Source organism: Dendrobates tinctorius, unplaced genomic scaffold, assembly GCF_039654945.1.
Source record: "Dendrobates tinctorius isolate UK_male_01 unplaced genomic scaffold, ASM3965494v1 ptg000060l, whole genome shotgun sequence".
In the NCBI taxonomy this organism is placed as follows: Eukaryota; Metazoa; Chordata; class Amphibia; order Anura; family Dendrobatidae; genus Dendrobates; species Dendrobates tinctorius.
Genome location: NW_027361728.1, coordinates 86,755,178 through 86,781,655, shown reverse-complemented (window position 1 = coordinate 86,781,655; position 26,478 = coordinate 86,755,178). Strand labels below are relative to the sequence as shown.

Sequence of the window (26,478 nt, the reverse complement as noted above, 5' to 3'; positions counted from 1 at the left end):
ATCATTTAAATTTCCACCTACCCTTTTTGTCTGCACCTTCTCTATGGCATTAACCCTAAAGTTGATGAGATCTCCTTTATGTATATGCAAAAAATGTCGAGAAGCAGCAGACAAACTGCGTGTGGTAGTGTGACCTACGTCATAAACGTGCTCGGAAATACGACGTCTCAAGGTGCGTGAAGTATTTCCCACATACTGAATATTACAGTCCACGCATGTTATGACATAGATCACACCAGTAGAACCACAGTTCAAAAAAGATTTTATTTTAAATTCCTTTCCATTAACAGAAGATACTATTTTTTCTGTGTTCCACATAAACCTACATAGCCCACAGTTTTTCTGAGCACATTTAAAAGATCCACAAGTGGGTAGCCAATTAGTTATACTTGCTGAACTGTCTGAAAAATATTTATTAGCATGTCTATTGACACTAGTATGATCACTTGGAGATACCTTATTAGCAATAGTTTTATTCCTCCTTGAAACAAATCTAATCCCATCCTTCAGTATATTCTTTAATGTATCATCAACATACAAAATAGGGAGGAATTTTTTAATAATATGAACAATCCTGTAGTAGTCAGTACTAAAATTAGTTGAAAAAACAATAGGTGACCAACCCTCCACAGAATTTGGTGTTTTTCTGCTTTCCTTGTGCAAATAATCCTCTCTACTTTTTTCATCCGTTCTATGCTTAGTAGAGTTGAGCGATACCGTCCGATACTTCAAAGTATCGTATCGGATGGTATCGGCCGATCTTTAAAAAAAGTATCGGTATCGCCGATTCCGATACCGGAAGTCCCATTCAAGTCTATGGGACTTCCGGTATCGGAATAAGAAAAACCCTTTCCTGCCCTTGTACAGCCTCTCTGGGGTCTGTACGGGCCTTTCGGGGGGCTGTGCCGGCCTGCCAGGGGGTCTGTGCAGGCTCCGGTGGTCTGTGCCGGCCTGCCGGTGGTCTGTGCAGGCTCCGGGGGGCTGTGCCGGCCTGCCGAGGGGCTGTGCCGGCCTGCCAGGGGGCTGTGCCGGCCTGCCGGGGGGCTGTGCAGGCTCCGGGGGGCTGTGCCGGCCTGCCGGGGGGCTGTGCCGGCCTGCCGGGGGGCTGTGCCGGCCTGCCGGGGGGCTGTGCAGGCTCCGGGGGGCTGTGCCGGCCTGCCGGGGGGCTGTGCCGGCCTGCCGGGGGGCTGTGCCGGCCTGCCGGTGGTCTGTGCAGGCTCCGGGGGTCTGTGCAGGCATCGTCCGATGGGACTACAAGTCCCATCGGGCGATGCCTGCTACCATGACAGTGATTGACACATTAGCCAATGATGGGACAGTAGTAGTCCCATCATCCGGCTAATGTGTTAAATGTAAAAAAAAAAAAAAAAAAAATTACATGCTACATACATACAACATGCATACTACATACATGCTACATTCATACTACATACTACATACATGCTACATTCATACTACATAAATACTACATGCAACATACATACTACATATATACTACATGCATGCTACATACATACTGCATGCTACATACATACCACATATATACTACATACATACTACATGCATGCTACATGCATGCTACATGCTACATACATAACACATATATACTACATGCATGCTACATACATACTACATGCTACATACTACATATATACTACATGCATGCTACATACTACATGCTACATACATACTACATATATACTACATGCATGCTACATACATACTGCATGCTACATGCATGCTACATACATACTACATACATACTACATGCTACATACATACTACATATATACTACATACATACTACATACATACTACATGCATGCTACATGCATGCTACATACATACCACATACATAACATATATACTACATGCATGCTACATACATACTACATGCTACATACATACCACATACATACTACATATATACTACATGCATGCTACATACATACTGCATGCTACATGCATGCTACATACATACTACATACATACTACATGCTACATACATACCACATATATACTACATACATACAATACATTCATACAATACATACATAGACATACAGTACATATAACATAGAGTAACATACTTACCAATACTTGTCACATTGTTCCCCGAAGCCATTGTCTTTTCCGGAATAAATATTAACATAACAAACCACAAAAATACTCACCCACGATCCGAAGCAGTCCACGAGTGTGTCCCACGACGATCTTGGGTAGAGAACTGCAGCATCAGATGATGCTGCCGTTCTCTACGGGCTGCAGGAATCCAATGACGGAAGGTAGGTATCCTTCCGCACTGTATTCCTCCGCCACTTAAAAAAAAAAAAGTCCCTAGTCTCACTTTATGCCATTGCTGTGTGGGAATTTCCCACGCAGCAATGGCATAAAGTGAGACTAGGGACTTTTTTTTTTTTAAGTGGCGGAGGAATACAGTGCGGAAGGATACCTACCTTCCGTCATTGGATTCCTGCAGCCCGTAGAGAACGGCAGCATCATCTGATGCTGCAGTTCTCTACCCAAGATCGTCGTGGGACACACTCGTGGACTGCTTCGGATCGTGGGTGAGTATTTTTGTGGTTTGTTATGTTAATATTTATTCCGGAAAAGACAATGGCTTCGGGGAACAATGTGACAAGTATTGGTAAGTATGTTACTCTATGTTATATGTACTGTATGTCTATGTATGTATTGTATGAATGTATTGTATGTATGTAGTATATATGTGGTATGTATGTAGCATGTAGTATGTATGTAGTATGTATGTAGCAAGCATGTAGCATGTAGTATGTATGTAGCATGCATGTAGTATATATGTAGTATGTATGTAGCATGCATGTAGTATATATGTAGCATGTATGTAGTATGTATGTGGTATGTATGTAGCATGTAGTATGTATGTAGCATGCATGTAGTATATATGTAGTATGTATGTAGCATGTAGTATGTATGTAGTATGTATGTAGTATGTATGTGGTATGTATGTAGCATGTAGTATGTATGTAGCATGCATGTAGTATGTATGTAGCATGTAGTATGTATGTAGTATGTATGTAGTATGTATGTGGTATGTATGTAGCATGTAGTATGTATGTAGCATGCATGTAGTATATATGTAGTATGTAGTATGTATGTAGTATGTATGTGGTATGTATGTAGCATGTAGTATGTATGTAGCATGCATGTAGTATGTATGTAGCATGCATGTAGTATGTATGTAGCATGCATGTAGTATGTATGTAGTATGTATGTAGCATGTATGTAGTATGTATGTAGTATATATGTAGTATGTATGTAGCATGTAGTATGTATGTAGCATGCATGTAGTATATATGTAGAATGTATGTAGCATGCATGTAGTATGTATGTAGTATGTATGTAGTATGTATGTAGCATGCAGTATGTATGTAGCATGTATGTAGTATGTATGTAGTATATATGTAGTATGTATGTAGCATGTAGTATGTATGTAGCATGCATGTAGTATGTATGTAGTATTTTTTTTTTTTTTTTTTTAACATTTAACACATTAGCCGGATGATGGGACTACTACTGTCCCATCATTGGCTAATGTGTCAATCACTGTCATGGTAGCAGGCATCGCCCGATGGGACTTGTAGTCCCATCGGACGATGGTTGCACAGACCCCCGGACATCAGCACAGCCCCCCGGCAGGCCGGCACAGCCCCCCGGCAGGCCGGTACAGACCCCCACAGGGTGCACAGACCACCGGCAGGCCGGCACAGCCCCCCGGCAGGCCGGTACAGACCCCGGGCAGTCCACACAGCCCCCCGGCAGGCCGGCACAGCCCCCCGGCAGGCCGGCAGAGACCCCCGGAAGGCCCGAAATGACAGCGCATCATGATGCGCACACACCGCGCATCATGATGATGTCAGGCCGTCAATCAACTGAACTTCCGATTCCGATGCCGAATTCCGATATTGAAAAAATATCGGAAGTCGGTATCGGAATTCCGATACAGCAAGTATCGGCCGATACCCGATACTTGCGGTATCGGAATGCTCAACACTAATGCTTAGCTTTCTGAATGTCTACCTTAGTATAACCCCTCTTTATAAAACGTTTACCAATGATCTCACATTGTTTATCGTATAAATTAGGCGTGGTACATGTTCTTTTTGCTCTTACAAACTCCCCTGTAGGTATATTAGCTATAACATGACGTGGATGGCAGCTAGATGCGTGTAACAGTGAATTGCCTGCCGTAGGTTTTCTAAAAATATCACAATCAATCTTTTTTTCTTCCAAATTTGCCGACAAAAGAATATCCAAAAACAAAATTGTCTTGGCATCAAATTGATATGTGAAACGTATATTGCATGGATTATTATTAATATAGAACATGAAATTCTCAATATTAAATACATCACCATCCCACACAATTATAACATCATCAATAAATCTCAAAAAAAGAAAAATATCAGAAGAAAAAGGATTTTTTTCAGAAAAAATATACTCCTCCTCCCACCAGGCCATAAAAATATTAGCAAGAGACGGTGAAAACTTGGAACCCATGGAACAGCCTTGCACCTGTAAATAAAGATCATCCAAAAAAGAAAAAAAATTGTTTTTTAACAAAAAATAGGTCACTTCAATCAAATACATCTGTAAATCTTCTGAAAAATTACTGTATTTCTGTAAATAAGTAGTAAGAGCCAAAATAGCCAAATCGTGTGGGATGGAAGTGTACAAACTTTGTACATCACAAGTGAGCCATCAAAAGGAACTTCGCCATTCCACCTGAGAAAAAATACTAAGAACATGCTTGGAATCCTGCACATAGCTAGGTGAAATAGTGGCTAGAGGTTTTAATCTTGCATCCAACCATTCTGACAAATTTTCATTAAGAGATCCTATGCCCGATATGATAGGACGAAACAAAGGTGGAAAAACCTCCTTATGAACTTTTGGAAGTGCATGTAACAAAGGAACTCTGGGATATAAAGGACAGAAAAATTCACATTGTTTTTGATTAATAATTCCCAAACTAAAACCCCTATGTAACAATTCCTGTAATTCCATTCTGATGTTATCTGTAGGGTTATAATTAATTCCCTTGTATACTTCACTATTAAAAAGCATAGCCCTCACCTCTCTTTCATACAGCCCAGTATCTAATATGGTCACAGATCCCCCCTTGTCAGAATTTCTTACCACGATATTGACATTAGCAGATAACAAATCAAGTGCCTGTTTCTCAGTACGAGAAATGTTAGAACGACCATTCTGATTAGCATTATAGATTTTCATAAGTTCATCCTCAACAAGAAATTGAAAATCATCCATAACTTGCAATTTTGACTGCTCAGGATAATATCTAGGATTAGGGACTCTAGAGGAAAAATTAACATCAGTTAAATACATTAACTTAGAACCAGATTCAGACAAGTCCCTCAAATTCTTTAGGGTAACTTGCTCCTAGAAAGAAGTAGGCATAAATTCCTCAGGAACTTTATCAACATATTCATCATTGATATTGGAAGTTTTTTCACGTTCCACATCTTCTGCAAAAAAATGTCTCCTAAGAGTCAATCTTCTCATAAAGTGATTAACATCAAGCATAGTGTTGAATAAGTCCATTTTCGCTGTAGGCACAAAATTAAGACCCCTTTCAAGGATATTAATTTGATCATTCGATAAAATCGATGCAGAAAGGTTCAGGACTGTAAAATTATCAGTTGTATCTAAGCATGCTTGTTCCGCGCTGATCTCCTGAATTCTCTTATGATGGGAGTGTTTCCTCCCTGATCTCCTCTGACGTTTCTTTTTCCTGAACAGTTTTTTGAAAAACTACTGCTTTGGGAAATCCGCTGCCCCACATCCCGTGCACACATGGAACTGTTAGATGGTAAATTCTCAGTATCAGAAGTGTCAGTATTAACATCCGTATTATCCATATCCGTTGAGGAAAAGCTTACCCTATTATCTCTGCGTTTGAGAATAGAAGGGTGAATGTTATTACGTTTTCTTCTATAATCATGCCAGTCATAAATATGATTATTCTGGTAATCAGTTTTATCTCTTCTGAATTTCTTTTCCTTTATCACTGTAATAGAGTCCTCCATTTTGCTCAGATTGTCATAAATTTTATCTCTAGCCATTATAAAAGAAGAAGAATCTTTATATTTCACCAAATCACTTTCAATCATTTTAATAGATTCCTCCAAAGTTAACATCTTGGCTTCCTCTCTCTTCACAATCAAATTCATCAGCTTAGTAGAACAGTCACTAAGAATGTTGTCCCATTCTTTTACAAATTCAGGGTCATATTCCGTAGTAGGGCGCTTCTTAATGCGCAAACCTCTTGGAATCATATTGCTGCTTATATAAGCCTGTAAGGTTTTGTGGTCCCACCACACCCTGAGTCGTGATGACATAAGTTTTTCAAGTTCCCACATAAGTGGTTTCAAATCCTTTCCATCCTCAGGTGTAAAGACATGGATAGTAGAAAAAATGTTGGCAGCCTTGTCTAGTCGTTGCCGACTGTTCACATTGAAAAAATTATCACTGATAATGTCATCAGAAATATTGGTAGCTATCTCCAAATTCATATTTATGAATAATAATGGATATGTCACAATCAAATTAAGGGGAGCACGAAAAATAGGGAATCCAAACAGTAAGGTAAAAAAAGAAAATTTTTTCAGCTCACCCCAAAGAAGACAGCTATAAGTCCGATCGGTGCACGGAATGTGGAAACAGGATCCCTCTGCAGCAAAGCGTAATATGGAAAAAAATTCCAGCATCCAGATCAGTAATTAGATTAAAAAAAATTTTATTCCTTTATTCCAAAATTTAAAAAAATCATAAGATTCTCCATCATGATAAGAGACGCATCAGGACGTGTAGTTGGACGCGTTTCGGACAAAAAACCAGTCCTTATTCTAAGACAACACATAATACATCTGAACACATGCTTATAAAGGGAAACAAAGGAAGTCAGTTGTTCAGATGTATTATGTGTTGTCTTAGAATAAGGACTGGTTTTTTGTCCGAAACGCGTCCAACTACACGTCCTGATGCGTCTCTTATCATGATGGAGAATCTTATGATTTTTTTAAATTTTGGAATAAAGGAATAAAAAAATTTTTAATCTAATTACTGATCTGGATGCTGGAATTTTTTTCCATATTACGCTTTGCTGCAGAGGGATCCTGTTTCCACATTCCGTGCACCGATCGGACTTATAGCTGTCTTCTTTGGGGTGAGCTGAAAAAATTTTCTTTTTTTACCTTACTGTTTGGATTCCCTATTTTTCGTGCTCCCCTTAATTTGATTGTGACATATCCATTATTATTCATAAATATGAATTTGGAGATAGCTACCAATATTTCTGATGACATTATCAGTGATGATTTTTTCAATGTGAACAGTCGGCAACGACTAGACAAGGCTGCCAACATTTTTTCTACTATCCATGCCTTTACACCTGAGGATGGAAAGGATTTGAAACCACTTATGTGGGAACTTGAAAAACTTATGTCATCACGACTCAGGGTGTGGTGGGACCACAAAACCTTACAGGCTTATATAAGCAGCAATATGATTCCAAGAGGTTTGCGCATTAAGAAGCGCCCTACTACGGAATATGACCCTGAATTTGTAAAAGAATGGGACAACATTCTTAGTGACTGTTCTACTAAGCTGATGAATTTGATTGTGAAGAGAGAGGAAGCCAAGATGTTAACTTTGGAGGAATCTATTAAAATGATTGAAAGTGATTTGGTGAAATATAAAGATTCTTCTTCTTTTATAATGGCTAGAGATAAAATTTATGACAATCTGAGCAAAATGGAGGACTCTATTACAGTGATAAAGGAAAAGAAATTCAGAAGAGATAAAACTGATTACCAGAATAATCATATTTATGACTGGCATGATTATAGAAGAAAACGTAATAACATTCACCCTTCTATTCTCAAACGCAGAGATAATAGGGTAAGCTTTTCCTCAACGGATATGGATAATACGGATGTTAATACTGACACTTCTGATACTGAGAATTTACCATCTAACAGTTCCATGTGTGCACGGGATGTGGGGCAGCGGATTTCCCAAAGCAGTAGTTTTTCAAAAAACTGTTCAGGAAAAAGAAACGTCAGAGGAGATCAGGGAGGAAACACTCCCATCATAAGAGAATTCAGGAGATCAGCGCGGAACAAGCATGCTTAGATACAACTGATAATTTTACAGTCCTGAACCTTTCTGCATCGATTTTATCGAATGATCAAATTAATATCCTTGAAAGGGGTCTTAATTTTGTGCCTACAGCGAAAATGGACTTATTCAACACTATGCTTGATGTTAATCACTTTATGAGAAGATTGACTCTTAGGAGACATTTTTTTGCAGAAGATGTGGAACGTGAAAAAACTTCCAATATCAATGATGAATATGTTGATAAAGTTCCTGAGGAATTTATGCCTACTTCTTTCTAGGAGCAAGTTACCCTAAAGAATTTGAGGGACTTGTCTGAATCTGGTTCTAAGTTAATGTATTTAACTGATGTTAATTTTTCCTCTAGAGTCCCTAATCCTAGATATTATCCTGAGCAGTCAAAATTGCAAGTTATGGATGATTTTCAATTTCTTGTTGAGGATGAACTTATGAAAATCTATAATGCTAATCAGAATGGTCGTTCTAACATTTCTCATACTGAGAAACAGGCACTTGATTTGTTATCTGCTAATGTCAATATCGTGGTAAGAAATTCTGACAAGGGGGGATCTGTGACCATATTAGATACTGGGCTGTATGAAAGAGAGGTGAGGGCTATGCTTTTTAATAGTGAAGTATACAAGGGAATTAATTATAACCCTACAGATAACATCAGAATGGAATTACAGGAATTGTTACATAGGGGTTTTAGTTTGGGAATTATTAATCAAAAACAATGTGAATTTTTCTGTCCTTTATATCCCAGAGTTCCTTTGTTACATGCACTTCCAAAAGTTCATAAGGAGGTTTTTCCACCTTTGTTTCGTCCTATCATATTGGGCATAGGATCTCTTAATGAAAATTTGTCAGAATGGTTGGATGCAAGATTAAAACCTCTAGCCACTATTTCACCTAGCTATGTGCAGGATTCCAAGCATGTTCTTAGCATTTTTTCTCAGGTGGAATGGCGAAGTTCCTTTTGCTGGCTCACTTGTGATGTACAAAGTTTGTACACTTCCATCCCACATGATTTGGCTATTTTGGCTCTTACTACTTATTTACAGAAATACAGTAATTTTTCAGAAGATTTACAGATGTATTTGATTGAAGTGACCTATTTTTTGTTAAAAAACAATTTTTTTTCTTTTTTGGATGATCTTTATTTACAGGTGCAAGGCTGTTCCATGGGTTCCAAGTTTTCACCGTCTCTTGCTAATATTTTTATGGCCTGGTGGGAGGAGGAGTACATTTTTTCTGAAAAAAATCCTTTTTCTTCTGATATTTTTCTTTTTTTGAGATTTATTGATGATGTTATAATTGTGTGGGATGGTGATGTTTTTAATATTGAGAATTTCATGTTCTATATTAATAATAATCCATGCAATATACGTTTCACATATCAATTTGATGCCAAGACAATTTCGTTTTTGGATATTCTTTTGTCGGTAAATTTGGAAGAAAAAAAGATTGATTGTGATATTTTTAGAAAACCTACGGCAGGCAATTCACTGTTACACGCATCTAGCTGCCATCCACGTCATGTTATAGCTAATACACCTACAGGGGAGTTTGTAAGAGCGAAAAGAACATGTACCACGCCTAATTTATACGATAAACAATGTGAGATCATTGGTAAACGTTTTATAAAGAGGGGTTATACTAAGGTAGACATTCAGAAAGCTAAGCATAGAACGGATGAAAAAAGTAGAGAGGATTATTTGCAGAAGGAAAGCAGAAAAACACCAAATTCTGTGGAGGGTCGGTCACCTATTGTTTTTTCAACTAATTTTAGTACTGACTACTACAGGATTGTTCATATTATTAAAAAATTCCTCCCTATTTTGTATGTTGATGATACATTAAAGAATATACTGAAGGATGGGATTAGATTTGTTTCAAGGAGGAATAAAACTATTGCTAATAAGGTATCTCCTAGTGATCATACTAGTGTCAATAGCCATGCTAATAAATATTTTTCAGACAGTTCAGCAAGTATAACTAATTGGTTACCCACTTGTGGATCTTTTAAATGTGCTCAGAAAAACTGTGGGCTATGTAGGTTTATGTGGAACACAGAAAAAATAGTATCTTCTGTTAATGGAAAGGAATTTAAAATAAAATCTTTTTTGAACTGTGGTTCTACTGGTGTGATCTATGTCATAACATGCGTGGATTGTAATATTCAGTATGTGGGAAATACTTCACGCACCTTGAGACGTCGTATTTCTGAGCACGTTTATGATGTAGGTCACACTACCACACGCAGTTTGTCTGCTGCTTCTCGACATTTTTTGCATATACATAAAGGAGATCTCAGCAACTTTAGGGTTAATGCCATAGAGAAGGTGCAGACAAAAAGGGTAGGTGGAAATTTAAATGATTTATTATTACACCGAGAGGCAAAATGGATGTTATTGTTACAAAGCAGAGTTCCAACGGGTATGAATATTAGGAGTGAGATTTTGAGTGTTTTGTAAGTGTGATTTTGACTTGCTACCTCCTATTAATCAGCTGGCTATGTTTAGTCTTGATTGTTCCCTGACTTCCTTTGTTTCCCTTTATAAGCATGTGTTCAGTTGTATTATGTGTTGTCTTAGAATAAGGACTGGTTTTTTGTCCGAAACGCGTCCAACTACACGTCCTGATGCGTCTCTTATCATGATGGAGAATCTTATGATTTTTTTAAATTTTGGAATAAAGGAATAAAAAATTTTTTAATCTAATTACTGATCTGGATGCTGGAATTTTTTTATGTACTGGGGGTATAGATACTGTACATATATATATGTGTTATACACACCAGCGGTGTGTGGCATATATATATATATGAAGTCAATGCAAGAAACTGGACGGCACCGCTGTTACCATGCTAAGGTCCGTGGCTGGCAGCAGGCGGAGAGCTCACATCCAGGACTCCCGGGTGCTTGACCTCGTAGCAAGACGAATGTAGTTTCCAAGAGAAAAAGGTCGCACTCAGCGGGATAATGATGAATGTTTATTGACACTGAATTACATGTCACGTCGGAGATGTGAAGGAGAGTGTGTCAAATGGCTGACTACGGCCGTTTCACGCTACTCGAGCGCTTCCACGGGTCGTGGACCCGTGGAAGCGCTCGAGTAGCGTGAAACGGCCGTAGTCAGCCATTTGACACACTCTCCTTCACATCTCCGACGTGGTATAATAGATGAACACACGCGGGTTAACATCACCCGTGTGTACAGAGGCGGACTCTGTTTCTTCACAGAATCTCACTAACATGGAATGTAAATGCCTTAGCTTGTTAAACTCACAGACCTCGGCAAAGTGAGCGCTAGTGTGCAGTCATAGGACTCTCAGCGTTAGTGTCCCTCTAGACCCACTAGCGCTTGGTGCTGTAACTGTGGCGCCAGAGAGAGAATACGCTAATAGATTTAGCACACAACTTGCATGCAGTACCGCTCTGGAGGACGCCACTAACCACCCTAACTAGGGCTTGTAAAGCACACAAATTGCGCACATCTTCACACTGGCAGTCGTTGCTAGTTTGACGCAGTATACTCGTGCCTAGTGCTGGATGGCACAGACTAGCGATAGCTATCTCAAACAGCCTGCTACGTGCACAACCAGAGGGTAGGGGATCTTAATGAGTCAGTCACCAGAGACATACATACATCCACGCACACACGAGTAAAGTTTTATACCAGCGCATGGCTGGGCGGCCATGCAAACTTTTTATAGTTCCAGCCTTCCAGGACCTTCCCAGTGGTCCAATCGGAGCAGCAATAGGACCTGAGCATGTGACCTCTGACCTCCAATAAGAGGTCATCCCACGGCTGAAAGAAGGACTTAAGGCCCCGTCACACATAGCGACGCTACAACGATCCCAACATCGATATGACTTGGTAGGGATCGTTGCTGCATTGCTATGTGGTCGCTGGTGAGATGTCAAACAGTCCGATCTACCCAACGACGCAGCATTGATCTGGCACGCCGTAGCAACCTTTGTAACGATGTCGGCAGTCATTGGGACCCTGTCACATTGCAGGTTCTCTGACGATTCACTCCTCGATGAGGGATGTACTGTTTGACGCTGTATTTACACAGGCGGAGATTGCGCTCCCTTTTTCACGCCCTCTCAGCTCTGATTGGTTGCTAGCGCATCCTGATTGGTGGCCTTGCCTTTAAAATAAGTGTCACATGCCCCGTCCAGTGTGATGCGGCCCGCAGGCCGGTGACTAATACAACAATACACAGGGGATAGGGAAACATTTACAACGGTGGGCCCTGCGATAGGGAACAGGGGATGTGGAGACCTCCTGCACTCCCCTGAGTCAGTGCCACTAACACTCCTAAAGTTCCCTATACAGGCTCCTCACCTGTCGCCGATCAGGATACCTGTCACCATAGCACACCCTACTCCTATCCTTACTAGGGAGCTGGGTGGTGCAGGCACTGGCCCCACCGCTGCACTAACACCAAAATGAGGAAAAGTGACAAACAGGTAAACACTTAGCTTTGCTCTGATGCACTTGCTCCAGGCAACAGAGTCCAACACCTGAGTGCATCTTCCTCCCACCGTGTCCAACACCTGGGTGCAGCTGTCCAGCAACGGAGTCCAGCACATGAGTGCAGCTTCCAGCAACAGAGTCCAGCACCTGAGTGCAGCTCTACACCATAGCTGCCACTCCACCAAGCTTTGCAAGAATTATTCACTGACACCATAGCTGCCACTCCACCATGCTTTACACGAACTCCTCGCTGACGCCATAGCTGCCACTCCAGGACTCTGACTGAGTTGTCCTGGACTCTTCTTAGCTCCTTCCTTCACCCAGCATGGTTGGAAAAGCCCAACAATATCACCAACGTCAGTGAGCACAACTGACACACCTTTATTGAGTAAACACACCTAATAGTGATTCCCGTGCAATTACACTAACCACCACCCGTGGAAAACTATCTCTAAAACACCAGTGCAATGACCATACTGGCCACCGGGGCAAAAATATCTCTAAGACACAGTGCAATGACCATACTGGCCACCGGGGGCAAAACTATCTAAGCACAAAGCTTAGAGAGAGGAAAAAAAAGGTTACCTGTGCTCTTATCTGACATAATCCTGCATGTATCATGACAATAAGGTGACATAGTAGCACTTCAGTTCTTTGTTACTGACCGCGTGTGTCCTTGGCTTGCTGAACCTAGTAGCGTTCACCGGCCATCCTAGTAGCATTCACCGGCTGTCCTAGTAGCGATCACCGGCTGTGATTCCACATTGATTAACTGGACGCCTAAACTCTGTGTTCACGGTATGTATCTTTGGCATCTGAAATTCGTTTCCATTTGCTTTATTTCTAGGAGACCTGATTATCAGCTATTATTACTCTGGAGGGAGGGCTTGGCTTCTATCTGTGTACATAGGATTTTGTATGGTCAGCCATTTTAGTTGGTCAAAGCACGTTTACTGGCATGCCCGGTAATAGGATGGGATGCAATTTTGCATCATACGTTGCATGTTGTTATAATATTTGCGTTTTTTGATTTGTTGAAACTTTTATAATATTTCTCCTTTTTTTTTTCAGTTTGCTCCATCATGAAAAAGGCAAAGTGTTCAGTTGTGGTGGCTGCCTTTTTCGGTTGAGGAAGCTCGCCATCGTGATGAGTTCTAGATGCTGGAGAGGCGTTCTAAAAGAAAATGTCACATGTGGACCAGAGAATGGCTGCAGAGGAGGTCCGAATTGTCACACATGCAACTAGTGAGAGAGTTGCAGGACAAAAATCCACATGATTTCCGGAACTATCTGCGGATGTCTGAGAAATCGTTCATCTATTTACTGGAGAAAATTACTCCACATTTTGAATGGATGGATACAAAAATGCGTGCTGCCATCCCCGCAGATGAAAGATTGGCAGTGACGCTGCGATTCCTGGCCACCGGTTGCTCACTTCAGGACCTGCATTTTTAAGCTGCTATTTCAAGGCCCCTGCTGAGCGTTCTTATTCCGGAGACATGCAGAGCGATTTTCCAATGTCTATGGAGCTACATGGACTTTACAAATACGGAGGAGGGTTGGAAAAAGAGTGTCTCTGATTTTGAGGAACTTTGGCAGTTTCCTAACTGTGGTGGGGCTTTGAACGGCAAACATGTCAGTATCACACAAGTACCCAACTGCGGGTCCTATTTCTTTAATTACAACGGATATTTTAGTATCATCCTGATGGCCCTTGTAAACGCAAACTATAAATTTATCTATGTGGATGTGGGCATGAACGGAAGGGTTTCTGATGGAGCATACTCATTTTGGAGAACGTTTATTTAGCTCAGACCTTCACTTGCCTCCAAACTCCGACACCCGAGGAAACATGAACTTTGCCCCGTATAGTCCCTGAAAAGTCCAAGACAAGGCCTGCACAGACCCACATTGTACCTGCACAGACACACCAAGCCCCGTATAGTCCCTGAAAAGTCTCAGACAAGGCCTGCACAGATACACCAAGCCCCGTATAGTCTCTGAAAAGTCCCAGACAAGGCCTGCACAGACCCACATTGAACCTGCACAGACACACCAAGCCCCGTATAGTCCCTGAAAAGTCCCAGCTTACACCTGCACAGACCCACATTTTACCTGTGCAATTGGTAATAATGTTTTTTCCTACAGACACTGCAAGCAATGTTGGGTCACTAGAAGACCCACAGCCACAGCCAGAGTCACCGGAGGCGCTTAGTGACGAAGAGGATGCACGAGGATCCGGCTGGAACATCAGCCCGTCATCCTCTGAAGAACCGGAGGGACCGAGAAACCGTAAGTGATTACTAACAAAAAAGTACCATATATTTTGTTGCATTTACAGAATTTAAGATTGACCATTTCCCACCATAGCAATCCCAAGTCATGAAGACCTCCTGGGGTCACTCAGGAGAGTGACCCAAGCTGTTGAGGAACACCGACAGCTTTTGTTAAGGGCTGTGGAGGCCCAACCGTGGGGTTGAGATCTGGAGACTGGCTAGGCCACTCCAGGACCTTGAAATGCTTCTTACGAAGCCACTCCTTCGTTGCCCTGGCGGTGTGCTTTGGATCATTGTCATGTTGAAAGACCCAGCCACGTTTCATCTTCAATGCCCTTGCTGATGGAAGGAGGTTTGCACTCAAAATCTCACGATACATGGCCCCATTCATTCTTTCATGTACCCGGATCAGTCGTCCTGGCCCCTTTGCAGAGAAACAGCCCCAAAGCATGATGTTTCCACCACCATGCTTTACAGTAGGTATGGTGTTTGATGGATGCAACTCAGTATTCTTTTTCCTCCAAACACGACAAGTTGTGTTTCTACCAAACAGTTCCAGTTTGGTTTCATCAGACCATAGGACATTCTCCCAAAACTCCTCTGGATCATCCAAATGCTCTCTAGCAAACTTCAGATGGGCCCGGACATGTACAGGCTTAAGCAGTGGGACACGTCTGGCACTGCAGGATCTGAGTCCATGGTGGCGTAGTGTGTTACTTATGGTAGGCCTTGTTACATTGGTCCCAGCTCTCTGCAGTTCATTCACTAGGTCCCCCCGCATGGTTCTGGGATTTTTGCTCACCGTTCTTGTGATAATTCTGACCCCACGGGGTGGGATTTTGCGTGGAGCACCAGATCGAGGGAGATTATCAGTGGTCTTGTATGTCTTCCATTTTCTAATTATTGCTCCCACAGTTGATTTCTTCACTCCAAGCTGGTTGGCTATTGCAGATTCAGTCTTCCCAGCCTGGTGCAGGGCTACAATTTTGCTTCTGGTGTCCTTTGACAGCTCTTTGGTCTTCACCATAGTGAAGTTTGGAGTCAGACTGTTTGAGGGTGTGCACAGGTGTCTTTTTATACTGATAACAAGTTTAAACAGGTGTCATTACTACAGGTAATCAGTGGAGGAAAGAGGAGACTCTTAAAGAAGAAGTTACAGGTCTGTGAGAGCCAAAAATCTTGATTGCTTGTTTCTGACCAAATACTTATTTTCCACCATAATATGCAAATAAAATGAAAAAAAAACAGACAATGTGATTTTCTGGATTTTTTTTTCTCAGTTTGTCTCCCATAGTTGAGGTCTACCTATGATGTAAATTACAGATGCCTCTCATCTTTTTAAGTGGTGGAACTTGCACTATTGCTGACTGACTAAATACTTTTTTGCCCCACTGTATATATATAAATATATATATACAGTATATATATAAATAAATCACAGATGAATAACTTGCATTGCATATATATGGTAAATATATATATATGATCGTTGAAAAATTCACACCCACGAATATACAGAATATATCATTAGTAGATAAGGAATATACATAAATATACTGCTTAAAAAAATAAAGGGAACACTATTCCATTTGCCACAGGCTGTTTGTGTTCCCTTTATTTTTTTGAGCAGTATATATCACTACTGCATAAACCATATACATATTCATGTTGCACAACACTTTTTGTGCCATTTGAAGGCATTTCATGCCGGTATTCTGCTGTAAACACTTTGATGAATTGGCGCCATACTACAGGGTGGGCCATCTATATGGATACCCCTGTGTGGGCCATGTATATGGATACACCTAAATAAAATGGGAATGGTTGGTGATATCAACTTCCTGTTTGTGGCACATTAGTATATGGGAGGGGCAAAACTTTTCAAGATGGGTGGTGACCATGGCGGCCATTTTGGATGCATCTTTATAAATGGCCCACCCAGGTGTATCCATATACTGTAAATGGCCCACCCTGTATATATACACAAGTATACATGCTTACATCATAGGGACCCTGTTGCTGATGAACTGGTGATGTTTCCAGCAGCCTCCTGTTGATATTCTTGTAAAGCAGCCTCCTCTGACTTTCTGCTACTCTTTCTATCTGAGTGCTGATTGAAACATTCTATTTGTCAAAAGTTCTTACAAGTTCTCATCCATTTCAGTTGTGTGTACTAAACAGCACTTATTCTTGCTATTCAGAGCAGTGCAGAAACTCAGCAGCAACAATTTTATCTGTTGCACCATCAGTTTTGCTTTTTGATTCAGCAAAGGGAGGTAGAGGCACATCGCTTTCCAGCAGATGACACTTGCCAACACCCTGCCCTCATGATACCCTCAAACATAGTATGCTGCAACCAAATCTCACGTGTGCATCGGCCCAGTACAAAACAGAGCTACTCATGAATTTTTGTGCATTTACCTAATAAAATGTAATGGGACAATTTGAACTGGAGTGGGGGAAGTAACCAGAACAGTCTACACCATTTATTCTTCAGTGGTGCTTCATACGTGAAAGACTACTGTCCCACCAATCAGAGCAGTGGCAATCACTGCACTGACAGCACAGCAGTACTCCTTTGCAGCCATCCTCTTCCAGATCAAAGAAAGGCTGTGTGCAGGAAGCATGAAAAGAAATTTTGGTTTCTGGCACCAAACCTCTGAAACCTGCCATCCTACCCAATGGATTTTTTGTGCCTAGTGCCAAATATGGACCTGCTTTGGACACAGGATTTTTCCCTAAAGAAGTGTCTTCTAGACTACTATCAGATCTGGAGAGTGTTTTTGGTCTTGTAGATCAGACTTATGACAAAATTTGGGGTTTGAGGTTAGATGTATTTATTCTGCCTTTCCAGTATGAAGAAAACAAAATTGAATAAAATGCTATACAAAAAAAAGATTAAATAACCAAATATATGTAAAAATAAATACAGCACTTACAAAGTTACTAAACTGAAAAATTGTCAATGACACAAAGGTATAGAACCTCTGAGACCATCCATATCCCACAGTGCTTGTGTAGTCATCTTGTTAATGCACTTATGATTTGCAATCAAGCTAGACATGGAGAAAATGCTTAACTAGTTCCTAATTTCTTGACACCCATCTACAATATATTCAATATACATGTAAATTCTGAGACTTGTGCCTAAAGTCATACAACAGCTCTGGATCCACTGGGAGAATATACTGTAAATTCATCTCACATCTGGCCTATTAATATCTGCTAAACATACAAACTCAATAAATTTGTAACAGCATTAAAACATTCATTAGACACACTTATTATATAGATACTGGTTCACTGCACATTGAACATTGCCAAGTTTGTCTATTTTCTGTGCGGAGAAATGGATTTGATTTGTAGCTGGGAAGGAGTGTCTGCAGCTTACATACTTGGCACAGCTAAGAATTTGTTTATTATTACCATGAGTCAGCAGACCATCCTTTGTACATCATGCAATGTGTTCTCATTTATTAATTTCAACAGAAGTCATGCAAGCAAAAGAATCTTCACTTTAAACAACATTCTCAGTAATTTTATTTGTGCAAATTTGAGATTGAAAGCCAAGACGCTTTGGCAAAGTTTTAATAGGATCTTTCTAGATAATTGAAATATAAAATATATTAAAGTAGTATAGTATTCATTATATGGTGATTCTAAGGGAAAGTAAGCCTTAATACAAATACTTTTCTGACAGTGATCCTTTTATTTTGTCCAACTGAAAGGGGCAATCTAACAACAAATATTTAAGATAAGTGGCTTGGTTGCATATATAACTCTAATAAACTGTGTAGTTTCTACTTATGGTAATTTGGCATCCTCTTCATCTACTGAATAGAGATGAGCGAATTTGTTCAGATTTGGTTCCGAATATGATCGTAAGCGAATATTGTTTTTTCAGTATTCGTTGAACACTGCTGAACGTCATTAGAGTCAATGGGAGTAGAAATTACCGAATATGTTCAAAACTGATCATAAGTCAAACATTTGGAGCGAATAGTGTTCAAATATAGCTCGAATATGTCAAAATCAGATTCGGGGACAAAATCCAAACAAATTCACTCATCGCTACTTCTGAATAACTTGATATATTGAACCCCGGTTCCCTTAAAAGTTGGTGGTCCGAGAATTTAAACTGTCTATATCAAGAAAATGAATGATTCATCCAACAATCTCCATGGGAAGCTCTATATGCGCTACATTTTTATCACAGCAAGTGAAAATTGTATTGTTTAATGTCTTGATACCAGATGTAGAGTATGGTTTGTCCACATAGAGGTAGCACCTATGGTGGAGGGCTTGCTGTGTTCTTTCAGGGTAGCTCACCCATCTTTGGTCCTTATCTGGTGCTCAACTCTCACCTGTACCTCCAAGTAACTTCTAGCATGTGGCAGTGGGTAAACCCTGGAACACTGCCTTGGCAGGTGGGCCAAACCAGAGTATCCATTGGTTTTGAGGTCCACGGTGACTTTAAGGGTTTACCTACCCATGCATTTGAAGGTTGGATTCAGTGGACTCTGCAGAAGAAGCCGTCAAAGATTAAACAGACAGAAAAATGATGACTAGCAAAGCATTATGGAGCCCTGAGAGGGAGCACCAAGACACATATAGGACATTAACGTCCATCCATTGCATCCAGACCTTATCTCTAGTTGTCTCGACTAGTTCTTGCCACCGATAAGCATGGACAAAAGAATGAGACTGAAAACCTGCTCAATTCTTCATCACTTTAATCCGAGTTAAGTGCAAATCATGACCATGCAAACACCATGCTTCAAAGTCCTGTGGCGATGAAGGAGCTGTAAAGCAGCAGATGTGGAATCTCTTGAAGCTGTAGTCATGAACCTACACACAGGTGGCCCAGGGCATAGAGTCGCTACCCACGGGACTGAAGAAGCAGTGGATTTCTGCAGCCCCCTGGGTGTCTGAGCAGCCCATTTTGGTATCTCTCTGCTCACCTCCATTGGGGAAGGGGCTAGAAAAGGTGCCTCAAACTTAGTCTGCTTCACCTTACTCTGACCAGCCTACTGCAGCTGGTGGATTTCTCTCTTAGTGGTCAACACTCAAAGAAGAAAATGATGGTACTCAACTTTGGCACATGGAATGCGAAAACTCTGATAGACAGTATCAAGGCAGACAGACTAGAGAGAAGAACAGTATTAGTTGCTAAGGAGCTAACTCACTACAAAGTGGACATAACAGCTCTCAGCAAAAACCTATTAGCAGATAAGTGCCAACTGACAGAGCGTAGTGATGGATACAGACTTTTCTGGAGTGGTTGAGGCAGCACTGAATAATGAAAAGCAGGCATGGAATTTGCTATCAAATCTCTCCTTGTCCATAAACTTGCCCAGCTTCTGGATGGAATCAGTAACCGCCTAATGACACGTCAGCTTTCTCTTACAAACAATAAGCATGCTACACTGATTAGTGCCTATGATGCCACCATGGTAAATACATATAACCTTTGGATAAGTTCTATGATAAACTTGACACATTTATCTCAGCAATCCTACAGTCAGACAAGCTCATTATACTTGGCGATATTAATGGCAGATTGGAAACAGACTTTAATAACTGGGAAGGAGTCACTGGGAGACATGGCATTTTCAAGTGCAACAGTAATAGCTTTCTGCATCTCAAGACGTATGTCACACATAACCTCATAATCACTAACACCCTGTCTAGGCACATACAAGAGAACATCATGGATGCACCTGTGCTCAAGGCACTGGAATATAATTTCTTCGTCATCGCCAGGAAGAGGGATAGGATAGACTTTAGAGTAATGAGAGCCATGTGTGGTGCCGACTGGACCGAACACTGTGTTGTTGTGTCTAAGTGCAGTCTTCACTTTATGCCATTGAGGAAATTTCAAGGACAGAAGACTGCAAAAAGACTGAATGTCTACAAGATGTCAAGCAGAAGAGTTGCAGGGGAATTTGCCAATGACCCTGACAGCAGACTCTCAGACACACCACAGGCAAGCGAGACCGACGTAAATGAACAGTGGACAATTCTTAAATATGATATCTACAATACTGCCCTTTAATTGGACCAGCAGCCTAAAGTAACCAAGATTAGTTTGAAGAAAACAATGACGAAATAAAGGGACTCCTAGGAGAAACATCAACAGTGGAAAGCGCATCAAAACAACCCCACGTTGCTAGCCAAGAAAGATACCTTTGTCAGCACAAGAAAAAAGTACAGATAAAGTTACATGAAATGCAGTATAACTGGTTTAGAAAGAAGGCTGATGAAATCCATTGCTATGCAGACATCAACGACCTTCTATGATGTGCTAAACGCTGTATATGGACCCCAATCCTCCAACATCTCATCTCTCCTTAATGGAGATAGATCTAAGCTGCTGACAGGAAAGAAACAGATTCTGCAATGGTGGACTGAGAACTTCAACAGGAGCCTTAATAGCCCAGCTGATGTAAAAAATGAGGCCATTGCTCACCTGCCCCAGGTAGCGATCAACAAGGACTTTAATGTTTTTCTCACTGAAGTTGAAGTCATGAGGGCCGTAAAACAACTATCCTGAGAAAACGATATTAATCCTGCCAAGATATACAAAGCTGGCTGTCCTGTCCTCATGCAAATGATGACTGAACTATGCTAACTATGAATAACTATGCTAATTCATGAGGAGAAAGGAACAGTATTTGTTCTACTTTACTGCATGTCAGAACAACATTACTACTGCAAGCAAGTTTGCATCATCGCTCTTCCACTACGAGGTCTTTGATGGTGGTGACAGCCTGGTATTTTTGGTCATTCCCATAGTGTTCCCTCTGCAATCTTTGATTCTCTATGCCATCAATACAGAGAAATAATTACAATTTTGCAGATAACAGTTGTATTAGGAAAGAAGCATGTTATTAGGCAGGCAGATTTAATATCTTCTTTTTAAACTGTCAAGTTAAATGAGTGGGAATTTTAATAAAAATAAAGAAAAGTATTTTTATGAAATTGGAACCTGTTATTGAAGGGATTAAATCTAAACGGCCCAATGGCCCCTTTTAGTGACCTGTGAACATTTTTAATTAATTCTCTTCCATATATTTTTTCAAAGTTGTCCAAGTTTGTTACAGTTTAGAAACAAAAAAGGTTATATTTGTGTCAAAAATGTATGCTAAACCCAAATGTGGCACGAGCAACGGACATGGTAGAGTGATAGAAAAAAAAATATAATCATGGATAAGAATGTGTTAGCTAATAAGGACATTGTTGGCATCAACTATCCTCACAGTAGTACTACCAAGAACAGGTTATATTTGGCTTCCTTTGCCATCTCAAATCTCAAACATAGCAAATGAATGTAGCCTCTTACAGCGACACCATCAGCTGGACGTAGAGTTCTGCTCAGTCACCTTCTCCTACCCCTAACACTTAATTCTGCACACAGCAGAATTTCTTATCCGTTTGTGCTCAGAAGGGCAGCAAATAACATTGTGATATGTTTCCATTAAATATTGCAAATATTTGACACATTTTATTAACCCCCCTGATTCTATTTACACAATCAAACATTCTACTTTGTAATAAGTGGAATACAACTAACTAATCATTTCACTATTTCATACAGGAAAGCATTAATTGAAAATAAATAAGAAGACAATAGTTTTAAAGAAAATCAAAACCCAAGAGGAAAATACAAATAATTGCAATGTAATCCTCAGCTACACAGAATACATTTCCCAATATTCTTATTTTTCAAGCACTATAAATGAAAACAACTCTATATTATAAAGGAGTCCTAAACTTTTTTAATGGGTATATTGGATGAAAATGCCTTTGTAGTGTAAAATGCTCCCAGTTTCCTTAAAGATCTCTGTATATAGAAAATAAAAGCTTTGCCTTTGTAGTATGTCTTTTTTTTAGACATCAGTCTAGATTTAACTCTAAAACACAGCATAGAAAACTTGAAAGGCATTATTACATTAATACTTACATCTAACTGAAACATGTAAAAGTCCAAGATGAAAATAAATATGATTTTCATATTCAGCTTTTAAAATGTCTTCACCAAAAATAATATTTTCAACTGGCTTTATAGTGACAGGCAGTTATCAAACAGTATTGAATATTCTGTGTATAGTTACTACATGTACATTAAATCTTTTGCTTGCTTGGCTATCTCCACCAGTCTCATAGAGTATTCTTATGGTTGATCGGGGTACCAGTGATGGGAAGTTTTGATTGTGGGACATTTCATATAAAGAGTTAATTTAAAAAATGCATGAATGATATAATCTGTCCGACCACAGTTGCATCCCAGTTTCTCCTTTGTTGCCATGTAACATTTGCTTATTCCTTCCTAGCGAAGCATGGAAGTTTTCTCCATGGCCTGAAGTCCTGATTCTTGCATGTAAGTAGCACAGTAGGTTATATAGCATTAGTGCTGTGGTGTCTGTATGTTACAGTATTAGGCTGGGTTCACATTACGTTAAGGGGGTGCATTTAATGCATCCGTTACATAGCGGCATTAACGCTATATAACGGATGCGTTAATGCACCCATAGACTTCTGTAGACGAGCGCATCGCTAGCGCATGCCATAATCGGCATGCGTTAGCGATGTGCCGTCATTCTGTGATGGACTCTCGGACGTGATCTGCAGCGTCCGAGGGTCAGTCACTGCGGGATCGCATAACACGATCCAAAAAAGGCAGTTGCGCTAGCGCAGTCCGTTTAATGCATACTTTGAACAGACTGCACTAACGCAATCTGAACCTGGCCTTAGTGATACTACACCAGCAAAAATGGTCAATACCTAACCCATTAAAATAATGTCTCCTACTCATAACGAAGACTGTCCTAAGTTTTTGTGCATTCATATGCTAAAATGATTTATAAGTAACAGAGAATTAAAGATTCTTAGAATGTTTAACTAGATAAAACATACTATTATTTCCAACAGAACAGCATAAAAAGGTGACAGTGGTGTCACCGTGAGAGGGCACCAGGAAATAGTGCCTGGCACACTTTTTGCTTGGTAGGGTACACAGAGAAATTTTTAAAAGAGATATCTTAGACAGTGTAATCACTAGGTGTGTGGTAAGTACTACTTTCAAATATATAAGGATAATGACTCCCTGATCAGCTTGTTCACTTTCGTAGACAGTGGGCCACTTCAAGCATGTGACCTAGAAGTAGTAGGAAACCTGGTTTAAAATCCTGTGGGAGTGTATGATAGTATATTTTTTGAGTTCTTGCACTAAATATAGTTTCTTACCTTCCAAGATCCTCTTGAGTGTACTGGATTTACTTTTTGCTAATTATCCAGTCTAGTCACGTCACAATTCCTTACTAGACTTCCTATTTACCTATCCATGCCATTATAATCATAATTTATAATTACACCCACAAATGTAGAACATGCTTTACAGCTCCGTTGCTTCCCACCACTTTAAGCATTATAGCCCAAGCACTTTTTTTTCAGGATTTACACCAGAGCAGCTGGGTTACATCTGAGGGGAAAATAATGCATTCTGATGAAAAAGATATTCATATAAATTGTGTAGGCTACTCTTTCACAAGAGGTAGTCAAAGAGGTTGGCAGACTTAAGTGGTCAGAAAACCGTTGCAAAATATTTAGTATGTAACATGGTATGGATCAAAATCAATAAGAGGACAGGTATGGGAGGCAAGTCAGGGTGGATCAGAAAAGGTGGTGGCAATCAATAAAAAGTATGGTGATTACAGGAAAAAGGAGGATTCATGCTTGTTGGCATTCACAAGTGATATGCTAAAGTATAGTGTATCTTTTCATGTAGAAAGAATTACATAACAAATGACCATGTGTAGAGCTAAAGTTAGAACTTGTTTGCCAATTACCAACTTGTATAAACATGCCAGCAATCAATTGAAACACAAGTAAAACATTTGTTCATCAGATGATTGGATCTTTCATACCAACATTAAAAATCATTGCTTTTGGCAGCACATCATCCTGTGTAAACAGGAGATGTGCTGCCGATAATTACAACTTTCTAAGCGCTCAGAATGTTCTTATTAATGATAGCCCTCTGCATACAGAATTCTCATCAGAATCCTGTCAAAAGAGGCCTTAACCAAATGCCGATCAGCTTGCATATAGTCAAGTGAAGATTGTTTAACTGCCAAGGCTGTTTTGTTTAAATGGGAATTTAGTCTAATATTCTACAGGTTGTTGCACATATTGGTGTTACTCACATATGATATCCCAGTACCAGCACTAGCCCTGAACCCGGGGTTTAGTATGGGCTAGCTCCAAACCACGCTCAACATGCCGCAGATCGATGTGGGTGGCCACTGATATTAATTCCTCCAGGGTAGTTAGAATCTCCCTAGTGGCCAAAGTATCCCTGACATGATCTGCTAATCCCCTCCAGAATATCGGTATTAGGACCTTATTAGGGCATTCTAACTTGGCAGACAGAGTACGAAACTGAATGACAAACTGGCTAACCAAGGATGAACCCTCAGCTAAAGCCTGGAGTTGCAGCGTGGTATCATGAGTTACTTATGGCTCCAAAAAACCTCTTTCAGGTCACCCAGAAAACGAGAGGCGCTACGGATCAGGTGATCTTCTCGTTTCCATAATGGCATAGCCCACTCCAATGCCCTGCCTGACAAAAGGGAAATAGTAAATTCCCCTGTGGTATGCTATATTGGAAATTGTGAAGCCAGCAATTCCAGGTGGATTGAGCACTGATTCACAAACCCTCTACAAGCCCTGCTGTCCCCAGAAAATTTTTTGGAAAGTGAAAAACGTGGCATAGAGGAAACAGAAACCGCAGCAGTAACCTTAGTAGCGGTTTTGGTGGCTGTTTGTACTACCAATGCAGTAAGATCCACAGCTGTATACGCCCACTCAAAAGTGGTCAACCTGCTCTCAAGCTGCTGGATGTACCGCTGAAGATGCTGATCGTCCGCCATTGCTAGCCAGACCCGGGTGCTAGAATACCGTTAGGATTGGCGGAACACACCAAATAAGAAATTATAATAAGGTGCATTTGCAACCCAGGGTCCACCGTACGGTGATGGAGAAACCACAGCTAGCACAATGGTGGAGCAAGGCTGCGAGAAAACACTTAAAGCACACTGAGTTAAATGTTAATCAGTGTGCATAGAGCGCAAAGTAACAACCTCTGTTACACCACTGAGTGGTACTATGAAGCAAAGCAAAAAGGACTATAGACTGTTGGACTGCACAGGCATATAGAAAAATGCTAATTGGGGTCCCTGTAACTTAACCCCCCAGGGAAGACTAAGCTGGTGGTTGACCCTGCTCTGACACACGGTTGTGCTTTAGCACACGCTCCTGAGGGTGCCCGGTGCAGATGCTAAGTTCAAGAGGAATTTCCCACCCTACACTGCCTTTCTGGACCAACATTCACAGTGCTATTAGCAGCACACATACACACAGGGTGGTAAAGTAGCCACCAACACACAGAACACACATGACACTAGCGCACAGGCGTGCGCCATTGAGAGTTTTTTATACCTCGCTTAAGTTCAGACAGGACCTTGCCTGTGGA

The 26,478-nt window shown here is 40.6% G+C and overlaps 1 long non-coding RNA gene across 1 annotated transcript in view; it reads right to left on the bottom strand.

Annotated features, from left to right (window-relative positions):
• LOC141092807 (uncharacterized) overlaps positions 1 to 21,531 on the bottom strand; it is a 177,359-nt gene extending 155,828 nt beyond the window's left edge. The window contains exon 1 of the long non-coding RNA XR_012232933.1: positions 21,415 to 21,531. This is a non-coding gene — a long non-coding RNA (uncharacterized lncRNA). The remainder of the gene's footprint in view (positions 1 to 21,414) is intronic.
• Between the last annotated feature and the right edge of the window lie 4,947 nt (positions 21,532 to 26,478).